Below are 14,193 nucleotides of genomic sequence, written 5' to 3'. Positions count from 1 at the left end.
CATATGAACAAATGCAGAATTGAAACTGTGGCATGCTGGTTACAGAATTTGCTGTGCTCAAATTAAGAATAAGCTAGATATTCATGCTAGGAGTATTAATTGTCAATATATCTGCAGTTTTGCTAATAATGTCAGTACATTGTATAAATATGCATCTTTATGAAATATATGGTTAAATAAGATAAAGCATACAATATCTAGTTTAGTGACTGGTGAATAAGCAGAGCCTAATAAATATTAGTCTAACATCTATCCATAATTATGTGCATATTTATAGGTATTACTATAGAGGAAATCATCATTTGGGGCCATATCCAGTGTTAACCCTAATATGCCTCCTGACACATATCAAAGTCAGTTTTGCGACCATTACCATGATTATATATGAACTCTAAGTAACAATAACATTCAACGAGATGTTATACATAACTGAAATACATCTTTAAAATTTTTTGATATATCTATTGTACTAACACTCATAGTATAAAATAAAATCTTTAAATGACTTTAACTATTAGAATTTCAGACCCTTAAAGTTAGTCTAAATTTAGAAAGAGCTCAAATACACCTAAATATCACAATAATAACACCTAAATATCACAATATTGGAATAAATATAATGACATACATTCATGTTCTTAGGAAAGATAATTCAACATCATAAAGATTTAGTTCTGCCCTAACCGGTTTAGCTCAGCGGATAGAGCATCGGCCTGCAGAATCAAGATTTAGTTCTCTTCAAGATGGTATATGAATCAAATGCAATCTCAATAAAAATTCCTATAGAAAAATAAGAATAGATAAACAAACAAACAACACAACCCTGAAAATATAGCAGAAAAGGTAAGGGGTAATTCTGCCAGGATTTACAATATAACATATAAAATCTCAACACAGTGTTAATTAAAATACTACATATTTGGCACATTAGTAGACAATGGAATAAAATGGGCATTGAGAATATTCTAAAATATAAAGTAAAATGTGGTATATGATGTAGGCTTCATAAATGTATGTATGGTGGAAAGTGAGACTTGTAAATTTGTTGAGGTATCTGGATAGTTATTTAGAAAAATATAAATGGGTCAGATATCTATATTTTAAATAAATGAAACCATAGATTCACTAGTGTAAACTGAGGATGAATTTTTTTATAATCTTGAAAAATTAGAAACCTTTTCAAAATGATTCAAAATTTAGAGTTGTTAACAGATAAGATTGATAAATCCAACCTCCATAAGTCAAAGTGATGTACTGGAAGACAGTATTTCCAACTGTTTTCATAAACAAAGGTATAATTTCCAAATAACTCTTAAAAACTGAGATCATAAGTTAATGGATAAGAGGGAGAAAATTTAAAAGAAAATGAAAGCAAATGACCCATTTAATTATGAACACATGCTCAATGTCACTTACATGAAGAGAAGTGTAAAATGAAATTACATTAAAATGCTACTTCTTACTAGCAGTTTGGCAAAAATTCAAAAACGACCACAAACTCAGTTGACAAAGCTTTGAAGAACAATCATTTTAATATATTGCTGATAAGCATAAAAAGTTATACATATCTACTAGAGGATTATTTGATATCATCAAAAAATAACACGTTTTCCCTTTGACTCAGGAATGATTAGAACCCACATTTAAGGAAAATCTCCACAGATATGAAGTAAAATACATACAGGCTTCTCATGTAGGTTATAAGAACAAAAGACTGGATGCCAAAAGTTCATCCAAGGGGGCTGTGTACATTCTTAAACTGATGAGCCTAGTTAGATAAATTCAGACTTTTTTTTTAAAGATCAATAAATAATTCCACATCACTGTATATTGTGATGCTTTTGCTCTTCCTCCAGAAAACTAATAATTTTCAATGCTTAAATTGGATTTTTGTATGTTATCTTTTTACATGTTATATTACTTAGTTTTTAATTTCTTTTTCTCTGCGTTCTGGATAAGTTTCTCTATTTTACCCTCTATACCACTGACTTGATTTTCTGTAATGAAATCCAATTGGGATTACCTCCAATGTGGATTTTTATTATGCCACTTTTATGCTGCCAACCCTTTTCCATCGTAACCCAGTCAGTTTTATCCTTAAGGCTTCTTGCTTCTGCTTTCTGTAATTCATTTTCTCTTGAATTATTTTGAGGACAAGCTGCTACTTGCTTTAAAAAAAGTACATAATATCTATTTTTCTTGTGAAGGCTATTTTCGGAGTTATTTTTTCCCTGTGACTATTAAGTATAATAGTCATAGTAAGCAAGTCATATATGTATTTTTATTGGACTTGACTGGGCAGAGTGGTTGCCCTCAGGGTAGGTGCCATGTCTCACAGCTCCTGTCACCATTTTCGAGCACGGTAGGTGGTTTATCCTCTTATATCTCAGCCTGAAGCACCACCCTAAGCTTGATTTGCAATTCCTAAAGTGGTTCTGAAAATTGAGCTTCCATCATCTGGGGCTTCAATGCTAAGCTTCTCCTGTTCCAGTATTCACTTTCTGCTGGAATTCTTTGAACGTAAAATGTGATATCCTTACTTCTTCCCCAGTCATACTCCTTGCTTTTTTCATTTCTACTCTTCTGAATATATAACATTTGAATCCACCTAGTTCTACTTTAGTATCAGAGTGAGAGAAGCCAATACATGTTGGAGATAGGGCTGTTCATTATCACCGTGTTCTGAATTTTTGTGCCTATTCTATTTTATTTGGGGATTTATTTTGGTCCAGAATGTGGATTATTTTATATGTAGTATAAGAATATGTCATAAGTTATTAAGCAGAACTCTTACCATATTTAAGTCATAGCCTTTTCTTTGGTTTACTTTGGGTTATTGGTAAATCTTCATAAGTACTTTGTTAGTGGCAGAAAAAATATTATACATATCTTATCTACTACCATTTTAACCCTGAAGCTTCAACGCATTTTCTATTTTTTTTCTCTTTCCAATGGTGAATAATGTTCAGGGATACTTTCTTCTTGATCATAGAGAATAACTTTATTAGCTTTCCCTCTAATAAAAGTCTTTTCCTACCAGTGGTTGGCAAACTCATTAGTCAACAGAGCCAAATATCAACAGTACAACAATTGAAATTTCTTCTGAGAGCTAAATTTTTTAAACTTAAACTATATAGGTAGGTACATTGTTATTAACTTAATTAGGGTACTCCTAAGGCTTAGCAAGAGCCACACTCAAGGGGCCAAAGAGCCGCATGTGGCTCGCGAGCCGCAGTTTGCCGACCACGGCTTTGGTTCAGTGGATGGAGTGTTGGCCTGCAGACGGAAGGGTGCTGGTCAAGGGCATTTACCTCAATTTAAGACTTGATCCCAAGCCCTAGTTGAGGTGCATGTGGGAGGCAACCAATCAATGTGTCTCTCTCACACATCAATGTTTCTCTCTATGGCTCTTCCCCTCCCTTCCACTCTCTCTAAAAATCAATGGAAAAATATCCTTGGGTGAAAAATAATCCTTGGGTGAGGATTAACAAAAAACAAACAAAAAGTGTACCTGATTTTTCCTTGACTCCACACACTATCTAGCTGGGTACTGGTTAGATCTTCATTTGAAGATTATGCTAATGTGCATAGTCCCTTTCCTGGCTTTCAGAGTTTATCAGGCATTTGTCCATTGTGACTTTGCTACACTTGAAATTGTCTGCTTTCAGTACCTGTTTCTATGACTCCCATTCAGTACAAGAAAAATTTCCATCTCTAGCTTACACTCCAAGTATCATGTAAAAGGGAGCAGCTACTTCTCAGTTCCAACCTAGCTTTTATATTTCAGCTTTCCTAATATACATATACAAGAGGCCCAGTGCATGAAATTCATGCACTGGGGGGTGCGGGGGGGGGGGTGTTCCTCAGCCTAGCCTGTGCCCTCTTACAGTCTGGGAGCCCTCAGGGATGTCTGACTGATGGCTTAGACCTGCTCAGCCATCAGTCGGACATCCTTAGTGGTGCCGCGGAGGTGGGAGAGGCTCCCACCACCACTGCTGCGCTCGCCAGCTATGAGCTTCTGGTTGAGCTCACTGATCACCAGGGGGCAGCTCCTGTATTGAGCATCTGCCCCCTGGTGGTCAGTGTGTGTCATAGCAACCAGTCGTCCTGCTGTTCAGTTGATTTGCATATTAGCCTTTTATTATATAGGATGTAAACACACACACACACACACACACGCACACACACACTCCACAGGTATTTATAACATTTACATTTGAAGCCGTTCCAGGGTGTTCCTGAATTCTGCCTACTTTATCCTTTAAAACCTTTATCATATTAATAACAGCTATTTAAAATTCCCTTTCTGATAATTTCGACATCTTTACCCTGTCTGGTGCTGATGCTTGTTCAGTCTCTTCAAACTGTTTTTGTGCCTGTTAGTATGTCTGTATGTTTTGGTTGAAATGTGGAGATGATGGATTAAGTAAAAGGAGGTCATGCAAATAGGCTTCCGGTGATGTGGTGGTAGGTGTGGAGGGAAGGGACCTGCTCTCTGGTCCTATGATTAGGTCTCTGACTTTTGGGGAGCCTGTGCTCCTGTACTGTGGACATCAACAGTTTTTCTCAGATTCCCTCACCCTCTAGGAAAGCTAGAGGTGGCTGGTTTTGGGATATTTCGCTTTCCTCATGTGAAAGGCTATATCCAACTAGAGTTTCATATACCTCTTACCCGAGATAGGTTAGGCTCTGATAAAACCCCAGCAAGTTAGGCTCTAGTAAAATAGATTTTCCTGCATCAGAAAAACAGAATGCTTTAGCTTATTTGAAAACGGTTCCTTTTTCTCTCATCCTTCTGAAAGTATGATGAATTATTTCTGATATTTACTGTAAGTATCTGATAAAGCTCCTGGAGGTAAAGTTCACAAAAGTATAGAGACCCCTATAGGACTGGGTCCCCTTGCAATTTTTAACTCTAGTTTGTCCACACTGAGCCTCCAGAAATTTGTCAATTTACTTTAGGCTGTTGCAGAGGCATAGGTCTAGTGTTCCCATCCAGTGGGTTTTGGGTATCTGTATTCTACCTCTCTTTCATCTTGAAGTAGCAGTTTGCTCTGGGACCTCACTTCTTTGATGGATCTAAGATGATATGTTGATTTTTCTTTTCAGTTTGTTTATCTTTTACTTGCCATTAGGATAGAGTGGCAGCTTTTAAGCTCTTTCCATAATGTACTAGTTGTACTAGAATTCAGAAGTCTCAAAACTGCATTTTTAAATAAAATAATGAACTCAATTAATTAAATAAAACATTGATTACAAATGAAAAACTTCATATTTTTTTTCCTTATAGATGCATTTAATTAAGAAATATGCTTTCTATGGTTAAAGGGATTAAGAAGTACAAATTGCCAGTTATATATACAGTCATGAGAATGTAAAGTACAGCATAGGGAATATAGTCAATAATATTGTAATAACTTTGGTGTCAGGTACTAAACTTATTGGAGTGATCACTTCATGCAGTATATAGATGTCTAATTATGTTCTATACCTGAAACTAACATAGATTGTATATCAACTGTAATTCTAAAAGTATTTTTAAAAAGGAATTATATTCTGAAGGTGGCAGTGGGGGATGGGTGTGGAGAAATTAACTGGGGAATTTATATGCATGTATGCATATATGGACATAGAGGATAGTGTGGTGAAGGCCTGGGTGGGGCGGGGGTTGGGTGGAGGGTTCAACAGGGGAAAAAACAAGCAAACAAAGGGGACATCTGTAATCTTTCAACAATAAAAATAAGTTAAAAAAAGAAATCCATTTTCTAAATTGTACTTTCCCCATTGAGTGTTCCGGATAGATTTTTCTTGACAGAATTGTGAATAATTTCATTCTCCACCTGAACAAAACTTCTAAATCCTTTTGTGTTAGCCATTCCAATTGGAATCCTAAGGCCTCTAAACCAAAAATCCTCGAGTATCTTCATCCAACTAATTATGAACAATGTACAACTTTCACTTTCATTGCTCTCAGATTAGGAGCACATGATGTAAACTTTCAAGTTGCTCCTATTCTGTATGCCCTCATGCTTATTAACACATATCAAGTACAGTGATCAATAAGAGAATGCTAGAATTGAAATAAATAACATTTAAATACAGCTGGAATCAGCTGATATTCACTCCATTAGTTTTTACTGCAGGCATTCTTTTATGTACAGATTAAATAGTATTGGCTTATTTGTCAGAATCATCTTAGAGTGAATGAAAAGAACTTATCTCTCTTAATTTCAATAAGTTGCCAATATTAATCTTGCTGTTAAATTATCCTAAATCCTGGTTGATGAAGGTTTCTGGAGTTTTTATTTCTGTGTATGATCTCAAAAATATTATTTATTTATTTAGAATTATATTTGGGGGACAGAAAGTAATAATATTTAGTTTAACTTACTGTAGTTATTTTTTATCTGCGTTCTTTTATTATTCTGACTTTTCACATTGCTTTTCTGAAAAAAATGAATTTTGTTCTGCTGTCATTAATATTTTGTGCATTGATTTCCATTTCAACAAACATTCCTCCTACACAGTGATATATTTTCAAGAAATTTTCAGCTGTTCTGACTTGCATCGGAATCAATCAAATTAATGAAATTGAGAGTTACAGAAGTCAAAGTTACTGAGCTCTTGTCACCTTTTTTCATCTGCAGCTGAAACTTACTGTAAAGATAACTATATATTTGTGTTTTGAACTCTCATGAAATTTTAACTGTGTTTGAAGGTTAGAATTATGGTACTGCTCTACCAAATGCAATGCGCTTGTCTTATTGTTCAGTGTCTTACCATTTAAATATGGCTCTACATCAATAACAAGATATTTATTTTTGAGATACCCTGTTAATTTCCTTTGTAAGAAGTATAGAACACAGGAGCTTACCTATTATCAAAAGGGTATTCAGTCTTTCCTTTCATGTTTCCATTCTAATAGCTAAGGAACAGTAGACACATACTCTTTGGTCTTAAATTTGTTATCTTTATTTACATTTATTACTCGTGGGATAAAAGCATGATTAAATAGAAAACATTTAAGTTAAATATTTTGTAAAGTTAAATTAATGTTAGTTTTATATAAGTACAATATGAAAATAATATTTGTTCCCCTTCTTTTTATTATTAAAAATGGTTCTTACTGGTAAATAGAAGTAGTCCCAACCATAGTTGGTTGTTAAATTAGATATAAAATTTTGACTTTTTTCTGGTTTTAATTTTGTTGTGCACTAATATCATTAAAAATTTTGTTTAAAAGTAGCATGATTTTATTTAGCCTTCATCTTTTTCCAAACCATGTTGTCTTTGTTGTTGTGTTTAGATATCTGTAACTAATGAAACACTACATCAAATAATCTACTAGTTAAAAGTAAGATTTGCAAAGATTATACAAAGGTTCATGTTTTTCCTTCTTTAGGGAGTGCCTTTTTTCCTCCCTTTTTATGGAAAAAAATTTCAAGTTTAATTCCTATGAACTTTTGATTGATCAGATAATAGAGGTGATACAGAAACATCTCTGTTAGATGAACCTAGCTAGTAGGAATGGTTCTTGTAGAAAAGGTAGCACAAAATGAAGCAAGTGGCCTCCACAGGGAGGAGGCACATGAAGGAATGACCTTTCAGATCTCAGGTTCTTAATTTGTGGTGACATTCAGTGTAGAAATAGTACGTCCTGCAAAGCTTTGGAAATACTACTTTTTGATCCATCTTCCCCTACAATCGTGATAAGACAAATCTCATATGGAGATTTATTCTCAAATTTACTGTGTGACAAAAACAAAAATAACTTCATATTTTCCCCCCATCAAAATACTGAGAAAGAATTTTATGAACTTATTTAATATGTTTTATTTTTCAATACAGTCTTTCAGATTTTCTACTTTGTACCAAATATAGTGTTCAAATGAGTGATCCTTAACTAAAAACACTTTTTAATTGACTGAGTCTGGCCACTTTAAAGTTGTAAGTTTTAAATCCTGATCATACCTGGTAGCTTCAAGAAAATTTAAGTGAACCTGCAGCAATGTTTCTAATACATTAAGACAAAGCTTTCAAGTGTTATTTAACCTGGATGAGAACTTTCTTATGAATAAGTTTTCAAGACATATAAAATATTTGTTTTATTTCTTCAGAACCCATATTACTTCTATTTACCTAATTTGTATATTCAATAACTTATTTTCCAGTTACTGTGGCTGTATAAGAAATTATCCCTAGTGCAATAGTGCAAATCATGCATTCTGATCATGACTTCTGGGAGTCAGGAAATTAGACAGGGCATAGAAGGAATAGCTTAGTTCTGCTTTACAATGGCTGAGGCCTCAGCTGGAAGACTCCTAGACTGAGTGTTAAATTCATCTGAATGTCTGTTTGCTCCCACATCTGCTGGTTCATACTGGGTGTCAGCTGAGGCCTCTGGTAGGATAGGCATCAGATGGCTGTTTATATCTAAGCATTCTATTCATAAGCCAAGTAGAATTTAGATGGAAAAAGGAGATGGGAAGGGGAAATTCCTTTGTTACGGAATCCAAAAATGTATCACATGGTTATTCTAGAAGCAATTTGGAGAAGCTTGTATTGAGTATATAGTTTCTCTGAAAATAATTGTGATTTTGTTATTAAGGCATATGAGGATGTGTATTATGTGGGAAACTATCCATATCTGTCACTTTTGGTATTACCTAAGCCCGACTTAAAATTCTCTTAAAGCTTTGAGCTTTATATTTCTACACAATTTTATCTTGTACAGATATTCTAATTCAACAACTGATTTTTAAGGCTAGAGATAGATAGTCTAGTTGCAACCAAATTTAAAATGAATTGTTTATTATTGTCATTGTCTTCATTCATTTCATCTTAATGATAAATTAAAATTGAAAGTTATTGCCCCAGCATTCTCTGTTTTATGGCTGCCCAATCACTAAGATGGAGTAAAAAATGGGGCAAGTTTGGTATGTTTCCTTAATTGCATCTCATAATCAAGCAAAGAATTTTTTTATTAGTTGATATATATTCATCTATAGAATGAGGTACATTTTGAAAATGGAAAAATTCCCTAAGTATCCAGTCTAATTCATTTCTTCTTAACTTATTTATTAAAAATGAACATGCTAATATTTCTCTCATAAATGTATCCACATTAGCAGTTAACACTAAAAACCACTACTTGAATGGGAAGTGATCTGATGGTCATAATAACTAGTTTTGTTTTATCAGTTCATTCCCTGTAAAAACATGCATATTGTGCTTTGATTTTAAATTTAATTGTTTATCTCTCTATTTCCTTAGAAGAAAATATATAACTACAAGTAGCACATTGGTTTTAAACACCCCTAAATATAATATTGAATATAGAAAGTAATAAACTAAACCCAGGTTTGTAAGTCACTCTTTAGCTTATGAAGATTTTAATATCAAAACAATCTATTAATGAATATCTGCCAAGTGTCTTATGTCTGAATCTATACCAAAGTTATATGGCAAAGATAATTTTTGTGAATTTAGGGTTTTACTGCTTAAAAAATAACAAAGGCTTATCAAGTGACCACAGTTTGCCAGATGCTGAGCTATATAGACCCTTGAGAGAGAGAGAAATTAGTTTGTTTTTAAGCTTAACAGAAAACATAGAGAATTATGGTGCATTTAATAAGTACTATTTTGATAAGTACTGTTTGTTTTGGGAAAACCTGTGATTTTGCCAATTGAACACATTGGAACAAATTAAAATTTGTTACAGATAAACAAAGATTTGGCTTCTGTTTAATGTAAATGGCATCATATTAAATCATTTTTATTCTGTTTTAGAGTATTTTTGCATATCAAAGCTAGTAAATGCGAATTTTGGTGGGACTTGGTGGAGGATATGGATGCTTTATAAGAGCTTAGTCAAAGTTGATGCTAGATGTAGAACAGAGTGGGAAGCTGGAATGCCAAATGAGGAAATGTGCAGTTTATGTGAGTTTGGAATAAGAATGTGGCTTCTATATTCAAGCAGAGTATGAGAAGATAAAATGAATTAAAAAGTCTTTTTTCCTGTATCCCATAATCTTAACTTTAATTCTAAGACTGCTCTCAAAAAATGACTCACTGTTTCAAATCAGAGCCTTCATTTTTTATTTAATCTGCCGCCTTAAATTTCCAAATCACATCACATCATGCCTTTTCTCTTCCTTTTTTAAATTTGGAACTCAAGTATTTTTTTCCTTAGGTTGAAAATGAACTGTATAATTTACTATTTTTTGGTTGTTTTTTCTTTATTAAGGTATTACATATGTGTCCTTATCCCCCAATCCCCCCCCCCACTCATACCCTCACCCCTCTGGTGTCTGTGTCCATTGGTTAGGCTTATATGCATTTACTACTAAAAGTTCTTACTACATCTAGTTGAGAAACCATAAGAAATCCAGCATGGGCTAAAGCCAACTGCTACTTACTAAAGCCACATGATCCAACCCAGAGTGCTCATGGAGCAGGGGTCCAGAGTGCTTTTTTTTTTTAACTCTCCTAAGTTTATCTCAAATTCTTCACTAACTAGTTCTGTTCTATTTTTATTCCTTTGTGTTTTGTTTCTCGTTGTTTTTATATAAAGAACTCGAGGCCCGGTGCACAAAAATTTGTGCACTCAGGGGTCCCTCAGCCTGACCTGTGCCCTCTCGCAGTCTGGTACCCCTTGAGGGATGACCACCTGCTGGTTTAGGCCCACTCCTTGGGGAATTGGGCCTAAGCTGGCAGTCAGACATCCCTCTGGTAGCCCGGGAGCCCTTGGGAGATGTCCACTGGCCAGCGGGGAGCAGGCCTAAGCTGCAGTCGGACATCCTTAGTGCTGCTGAGGAGGCGTGAGAGGCTCCTACCACCACTGCTGTACTGGCAGCCGTCAGCCTGGCTTGTGGTTTAGCAGAGCTCCCCCTGTGGGAGCGCACTGACCACTGGGGGCAGCTTCTGCATTGAGTGTCTTCTCCCTGGTGGTCAGTGTATGTCATAGTGACCAGTCATTCCCAGTTGTTCTGCTGTTAGGGTCAGTTTGCATATTACCCTTTTATTATATAGGATAGAGGCCTGGTGCATGGGTGGGTGCCGGCTGGTTTGCCCTGAAGGGTGTCCCGGATCAGGGTTGGGGTCCCACTTGGGTGCCTGGCCAGCCTGGGTGAGGGGCTGATGGATGTTTGCAGGCTGATCACACCCCCCTCCAGTGGGGACCCTCACCCCATGGAGGTTTGGCCAGCCTGGATGAGGGGCTGATGGCTGTTTTCAGGTTGGCCAAGCCCCCCCGGCGACAAAAGCTCCCAGCCTCTCCTTTATTTATTTATTTTTTTATTCTGGGATTTATTTACCTCCTATAATTAAAACTTTGTTGCCTTCAGTGGAGCTCAGAGCCATCTCCTGCTCACTCCAGCACTGTGGCCATGGCCAGCTGAAAGCAGGTATCTGGGGTTTATTTACCTTCTATAATTGAAACTTTGTTGCCTTCAGTGGAGTTCAGAGCCAGCTGGGAAGCTTGGCTTCCTCCATTACTGGAGCAACCAAGCCTCTTGCTCGCTTCAGCTCTGTGGCTGCCGGCCGCCATCTTGGTTGGATTAATTTGCATATAGTCGCTCTGATTGGCTGGTGGGTGTGGCTTAAGGCATAGTTAATTTGCATGTTTGTCTTTTATAAGTGTAGATTAGATTTACCTGGTTACTGCTTTTCTCCGTATCTCTTCTTCTCCTATGTCCCCTCAAGTCTCCATAACCTCTTTGGTTGTCTCTCTCTCTAAACCTCTAATATTCATTACCAGTTATCCAGATAACTTTACTTCCGTTCTCCTGGTCTCCTTTATTGTAGCCAAATAACCCCTATCTCATATCATTCAGTCATCCTTGACATTTTACCGAGCCAAAGAAAACTAGGGAGAAATATTTGTCAAGTCACAAAACTAGTAACTTTAACTTTTTTCGCTTTAATTTTGAGTTGGCCTTTGGAAAAAAAAAGTTTTTCAACAAATTGTTAGTAAACTTTAAAAAAATTGACTTTTATTTACATTACACAAAACTTCCATATTCAAATATTTAGCTCTTTAATTTTAACTCTATATGTTCTTAGATGGAAATTTTATAGATTTAGTGAACACTATGTTATAGTCAAAAAGTTAACCTCAGTGTTGAAATAGATGTTTCTCTGTTGTAAAATCTTTTTGTCTTATTCTTTCCATATGAAACTATTAACACTTCTTGCTTGATTTGAAGGCTTACAATTCCTTTTTGCTCTCTTTGAGGAACTCTCTTGTTCATTTTTTCTATAGGTGTTGGATCCTCCTTCTAAGATTTTTCTTTTCCATTCTTTTCCTTAGTCACATCTTCAAGTGAGAGATCAAGAACATATCCTTTTGGGGGCAGAGCAGCTTTTAAAAATATATATTTTTTATTGATTTCAGAGAAGGGAAAACAAGAGATCGAAACATTAATGATGAGAGAGAATCATTGATTGGCTGCCTCCTGCACACACTGTACTGGGTGGGGGTCTAGCCCACAACCTGGGCATATGCCCTAACCAGGAATCCAATCATGGCCTCCTGGTTCATAGGCCTAAGCTCACTCACTGAGCCACTTAGGCTGGGCCAGAGCAGCTTTCTGACTGTGCCTACCATTAGAAGTTTTGGAAACCAAGATGTGTTTTAAGCCTAGGCAGTTGTAGACTAGTCTTAAGGTTTCTATGGCAATTTACTTTCTCAGAAACTTAGTAGGTTTCTTATTTAATGAATAGCAGATTTTAAATGGATATTTTCTTTGATTTATTGTATCCTATTAAGGAATGACTATTTACCATATCTATAATATGATCTTTGCCCTGTGTCTCCTTATTTTTTTAAAAAATTTAATGGAAGGTATAAAAGAAACATCTTTAGTTTCCTCTTTGTTTTAAAGCTGAATTTTATTTACCACTGTCACTTAAAATACTTCTTCAATTTTATCTCCTAGTATTTGTGATCTCAGAGAACTTGGTATTCCCCATATTGCAAATTCAAAATTTCATGAATGTCTTCATTTTCTTTCATTTTAACCTGCAAATTAGCCAATATTGTCTGAGCTTACCCATTTTTAAGAGTATTCTGTCAAAAGCAGATAACAGCAATTAACTCATGAGTAACACAGAGTTTTCCAATCTTGTTCTAGGATTACAAATTCATTAATTTTATGATCTGACTTCAAAATTATGCTTTGGTACTGTAAGCAGTACCAAATTACAGTATCTTTCAGTAAAGCAAAGCCCTATATTTAAGTTATTTGTTTCAGATGCTTCTACCTTCTGAGATTAATTTCTGTAATAGGACAAGCTGAAATATGTTCTTAAAAATCCATCTTGCTGTGTTCAGCATACTCAGTGGTTAAAACATTGACCTTCACACTGGAGGGTCACAGTTTCTATTCCCAGTCAAGGGCATGTACCTGGATTGCAGGTTTGATCATGAACCCCAGTTGGGTCTTGTGCGGAAGGCAACCAATCAAGGTGATAATGTGTCTTTTTCACATTGATTTTTTTTCTCTCTCTCTCTACCCCATTTCCCCACTTCCCTTTCACTCTCTCTAAAAACAATAGAAAATATATCCTTGGGTGAGGATTAACAAAAACAACTAAAAATCCATCTTAAAAGCTCAGCAGCTTAAGTCAACAAAAATTTAATTCATGTTTCTATAGAGTTCACTGTAGGCCTGGGTGAGTTATTACATGCAAAACTAAGGAATCTAGGATGGCCACAGTCCCTACCATTCTCTATTTCTATGATCTTGAATATGTAGCATCAAAGTTTGTCATGAGAAGGAAAGGGAGAGCTGAAGGTTCTCACACAGCAATGAATGCTTCTACCCAATATGATGCACACAGCTCTTGCTCTCACAGACCAATGGCCAGAACTGATCACTTATACCTGCCCTCGTTGCCTGTAAAGGGACAAGCAACTGAAATCTTATACTCAGGAGAGAAGACTCAGATGTGAGTGAGTTATACCACACTCTCATGTCCTGCCTTTGCAGATTTTTGCCTCTAATACTCAGAAAGTGAAATCAGCATCCTTGTTAGAAAGCAGAGGCAGAGGTATCACTGTGAGTATATTCTCCTCATATGAATAAAATTGAAATCTAAATTTGTGACTATTGACTATAGATATTTATATTATTTCTTTATTCCAGCTGTTAATTGCTAACTGACAACCTATTAATATCTATATGAAATACC

The sequence above is a fragment of the Myotis daubentonii genome, chromosome 4 (assembly GCF_963259705.1).
Source record: "Myotis daubentonii chromosome 4, mMyoDau2.1, whole genome shotgun sequence".
NCBI classification, from domain to species: Eukaryota; Metazoa; Chordata; class Mammalia; order Chiroptera; family Vespertilionidae; genus Myotis; species Myotis daubentonii.
This window is presented reverse-complemented; position numbering follows the sequence as displayed.